At 41.7% G+C, this 5,000-nt stretch overlaps 1 protein-coding gene and 1 long non-coding RNA gene across 3 annotated transcripts in view; one reads left to right on the forward strand and one right to left on the reverse strand.

Moving 5' to 3' along the window:
• The window catches only part of ano2b (anoctamin 2b), a 226,503-nt gene that overhangs the window by 168,192 nt on the left and 53,311 nt on the right, over positions 1–5,000 (forward strand). The gene's annotated exons all lie outside the window — the stretch shown is intronic.
• Positions 2,669–5,000, reverse strand: part of LOC134464189 (uncharacterized) — a 3,651-nt gene continuing 1,319 nt past the window's right edge. Inside the window, exons 2-7 of one of the 2 annotated variants that reach the window (XR_010037860.1) lie at positions 4,818–4,887; positions 4,517–4,621; positions 3,990–4,068; positions 3,773–3,881; positions 3,437–3,541; positions 2,669–2,837 (exon numbers count right to left, since the gene is read on the reverse strand). This is a non-coding gene — a long non-coding RNA (uncharacterized LOC134464189). Of the gene's footprint in view, positions 2,838–3,436; positions 3,542–3,772; positions 3,882–3,989; positions 4,069–4,516; positions 4,622–4,817 lie in introns of both variants that reach the window. The other variant, XR_010037859.1, reaches the window with a different exon arrangement.

Below are 5,000 nucleotides of genomic sequence, written 5' to 3' on the forward strand. Positions count from 1 at the left end.
ACATATCCTTTGCTCTCTTGGCAGCCATGATTGTCGTCGTCTGCCTTTTTCGAGAGCAAGGCTGTGGTCACTGAGTCTGTATTTGGTCAGGATCTGCCGCTGCTTTATATCTCTGACAGTAAAGAGATATTCTTCCAGTTCATAATTTGTTTTGATAGTCCTATAACATTCTAATTTGCTTTGGGTTTTGGTTTCATTTTGCCAATGGTCCAGATATTTATCTTTGGAGTTTTGTATAATTTTGTTTACATTTAGTTTGGAAGCAGTGCTTGTCTGAGAGATGTCAGTATGTGTTAGATGGGGGTCGGTTAGTCTCAGTACAAGCTGACATAGGTGACTCTTTTCGGGGTTCAGAGCTTGGGATTTTGCTGCCTCAGAATGCAGCGTGTCTGTGGGACTTGTTTGGAGGTGCATCCAGAATTTTAGAGCTCTCTTTTGTATGTGGATTGTCAATGGATATCTTCCCAATTCTGCCCTACATGCATTTGTTGGTGTCTTCTTTTGAATTTTTAGGATCAGTCTACAGAATTCTGCATGAAGGGTTTCTATAGGATTCTTGTCCCATCTAGTGTAGCTGTGTTCATGTGGACCCCATATCTCACTTCCGTACAGCGCAATAGGCTGAATTACAGTCAAATATTTTGCACCATATCCTGATTGGTATGTCTATGTTCCAAAATTTTCTTCTAATTGCATATAGAGCTCTGCGAGCTTTGTCTTTTAGGGCATTCACTGCCAGGCAGAAACTGCCTGATGGAGTAATGGGTAGGCCAAGGTAGGTGTACTTCATTTTGTGATCTAGGCTGGTGCTACCTAGATTGAAGTGATATCTGGCTTCCTGACATCTGGGCTTCTTTTGGAATACCATAATATTGGTCTTTTTTAGGTTTACTGTCAGGGCCCAGTTCTGACAGTAACTTTCTAGTAGGTTTAGTTGTTGTTGTAGTCCCTCTGGTGTAGGAGACAACAGCACCAAGTCGTCTGCATAGAGAAGACATTTGACTTCTTTGTCCAGTAGGGTGAGGCCAGGGGCTGTACACTGTTCCAGCTGCATTGCCAGTTCATTAATATATATATTAAACAGCGTTGGACTGAGGTTGCAGCCCTGTCTCACTCCTCTATGCTGAGGGAACGACTCAGTGCTATTATTGCCAATTTTCACTGAATTTTTGTTTTTGGAATACATTTCCTTTATTAATTGATATACTTTACCCCCTACACCACTTTGTAAAAGTTTATAATATAATCCACAGCACGAAAAGGGGGATTTGTGACAATGAACTCGTCCCTAATCGTCCACGGACTTGCCTAACTTTCGTCTGATTTTGAGCGCTTGAGAGAATCAAAATTAACAGTTTTGGTGACAGTGAACTCGCCCGGAAGCGAATCGCGAGCCGCTGACAGGTCTCACAGCAGGGTGTTAATGGCCCAACGATTAGCGATTACCACATGAAAGGCAATGACAGCCAGCCCAGAACGCGGACTAGCCTTTCTCTTATTGGACGAAAAAGACACATGGCTCAAAGTAAAAGAGCTGCGCTATTGGTTAGCAGGGTCGGCAGCTACGACCTTCTATTGGTCACAATGATACATTGGTCACGTTGGATTAATTTATGCAGACCGTATACAGTAGGTCCGTATAATTATGCAAAAATTATTATTAATATACCTAGGTTGATTTTACTTAGTATATTCACATCATTATAGGCTGCACTGTGATGGGGCTTTAGCATGCATGCATGATGTGAATTTATTGATAAAATGAAAATTAATGAAATGAAAATGATTTTTTTAACGCTTTTAATATCACACCAAACAATGTACACACACTTTGACAAGAACCATGCAACTACACACATACCCTGCAAACAATATACTCTATATGCAGTGATTTACACAGCACTCAGGTCACAAATGTACAACTAGGAAACATTTCATTACCGACAGATTAGGTTTGGGCAGGCTGTCATAATGCTTTAGCGTACGTATCGCACGCTAGTGCATTCAGCGTGTTGGTGCGACGCATTTTGAATTTAAATCGTGCTCCTCAACGCACCAGTAAAGCGCTTTCATGCACTTTTGACACGTGACGAGGTTTGCGCAGTTTTTCCCGCCGTGTCGGCGATTTTGTTTTGTCACAGTGCATTTCTGTTACTAAACGCAAATATGCTTTGCTGTGCCCTAACCAAAACCACCCCTAAACCTAACCTGTCAGTCAAGTAATGTTTCTGCTGCTTTACTTTTGCCAAGAACAGCGAGATTAGGCGAATTTCTGCCTAAATTGTGCCTAAACCAAAACCATCCCTAAACCGAACCTGTCACAGGGCGTTGTGGAGCACGACTTAACTTGAAAATGCGTATTAGACACCCGCGATAGTGGGTTCAAATCAGCGTGTCATAGATACGCCTAGCCTATGCATGATGTTTGGGAAGGGCACAATTCATAAAACTCAGAAACATACAATGCTTTTTCAAAAAAGGGTTCTATGTTCCCCGCTGCATCCAAGTAGACTGCTGCCACACTGCTAAAGAGCAGGTTGTTGTTACACCTCTGACAGGTTAGGTTTAAGGATAGTTTTAGTCAGGGCACATACAAAAATGGATTTGAGTAAAAGTTGTCAATTCATAGTAAATACGTGGTAAATATGAAAGTAAGAGGAAAAAATAGTACAGGTACTGCCTTTTAATACAGACTATACAGGTATGTACAACATTATAAACATTGCTGTTGATTTCATGTTCTTCAGCCGCCAATCATGCCAGAAGGGTCTACTGAAGGTCTCTGGTCACTGTGTCCTCGTCATACTGCAACAGGCACTCAGTCTCACTTCTGGGAGCTGTAGAAACAACAAATAAATTAATACTTCACCATGCACCTCATATTGACATAGCAAATATATCAATAAGCAAGTCATATTGAGCCCAACAGGGATAATCTTACACTATTTTTGTCTTCTATAGTCTCATGCACTATGTCTCCCTGCCAGGCTATGTAGGATGTAAGAAAATAAATCAAAACATAGCAATGCACAGCATTGACAACTTATCTATAAAGTAGCACACGTCATATTGCCAATGTAGGCCAGGGGTGGGGAAGGTGTGTCTTGAGGGCCGTTTGCGACCCTTGAGGCCGTTTTATCTGGTCCCCGATATAATTTTTATGTTATTCAGCTTCACATAAAATGACATATTTTGTAAAGGAACCTTAGAAAATACATTTGCAATACAATTACGTTATATTCAGGGAAGCTGAAGAAGGTGGTGTTTGTTTAAATGTGGCTGCCTTCAATATAGGTCTAAAGTGAAGGGGAAAATCCTGGTTTGTGTTCATAGTACGGCCCTTGGAGGACTTTTACGGCCCCTCGGATGAATTTGAATTGGCCCTTCGAATGAGAAAGGTTCCCCACCACTGACGTAGGCTATAGGTTACGCTTACCCTCTTTCACTCCTCTGTGGAGAGACTGTGCTTATTTCAGGTTGGCTTCCAGACGCGTCTGTAGCACAGCACACAGGATTGCAGGACACAGCATCCTGCAGGACACTACAAAAAACAAACAAACAAAACAAAAAAAACAAGGGGAATGAATAAATGACCTGCCCAGTTATTAAACAAATGAAAATTGATGTGCCAGAGCTGTGGTAAAAGTAACCTTGGGTCCAAATCATCTAGGCCTAGGGTGTGTGTGTGTGTGTGTGTGGTAAATCCAGTGTGCACATTATTCAGATATGAGAATTAATTCATTCATTCATTTTAACTGACATCAGTACATACCCATATCAGTGCCATTTCACCCTGCCAAGACACTGGACCTGGGTCTATTGGAGCTCTCTGCTCAGGGTGTCCTCGCCATACTGCAGCAGGCACTCTGTTTCTATAGTTCCTAGAAGCGAGACAAATAAATAAATAAATACTTCACCATGCACCTCATATTGACATAGCAAATATGTCAATAAGCAAGACCTATTGAGCCCAACAGGGATAATCTTACACTATATCAGTTTTCTGTGGTCTCTTGTAAGATTGGCCCATCACCATTCTGCAGGACACTACCGTCTCCCTGCCAGGATCTGTAGGATGTAAGAAAATGAATCAAAGCATAGCAATGCACAGCATTGACAACTTATCTATAAAGTAGCACAAGTCATATTGACAATGTAGGCCAGGGGTGGGGAACCTATGTCTCTAGGGCCATTTGCGACCCTTGAGGCATTTTTATCTGGCCCCCCGATATAATTTTAATGCGATTCAGCTTCACATGAAATATACATATTTTGTAAAGGAATCTTAGAAAATACATTTGCAAAACAATTAAGTTATATTCAGGGAACCTGAAGAAGGTGGTGTTTGTTTAAATGTGGCTGCCTTCAATATAGGCCTAAAGTGAAAGGGAAAATCCTGGTTTGTGTTCATAGTACGGCCCTTGGAGGACTTTTACGGCCCCTCGGATGAATTTGAAGTGGCCCTTCGAATGAGAAACGTTCCCCGACCCTGACGTAGGCTATAGGTTAAGCTTACCCTCTTTCACTCTTCTGTGGTGAGACTGTGCCCATTTTGGGTTGACCTCCACACGCGTCTGTAGCACAGCACACAGGATTGCAGGACACAGCATCCTGCAGGACACTTCAAAAAACAAGGGGAACGAATAAATGACCTGTCCAGTTCTATAAAAAAGAATACCCTGAAAAAGAACACCCTGTTGTTTCTACAGCTCCTAGAAGCGAGACAAATAAATTAAATAATTCGCCATGCACCTCATATTGACATAGCAAATGTATCAATGAGCAAGTCATATTGGTCACAAAGAAGTTAATCTTACATTCTTTCAGTCTTCTATGGCGAGTTAGGCCTTCAGGTGACTCGTCTTCGCCATATTATGAGACAGCAGCCTGTGAAAACATGGCAAATAGAATAACCCATTAACCTTGGGTCCTAATATAATACATGGACATAAACTAGCCTACATTATTTAGACAAGGTCAGTAGACCTCCACGTGAAACA

This window comes from Engraulis encrasicolus, chromosome 15, assembly GCF_034702125.1.
Source record: "Engraulis encrasicolus isolate BLACKSEA-1 chromosome 15, IST_EnEncr_1.0, whole genome shotgun sequence".
Lineage (NCBI taxonomy): Eukaryota > Metazoa > Chordata > Actinopteri > Clupeiformes > Engraulidae > Engraulis > Engraulis encrasicolus.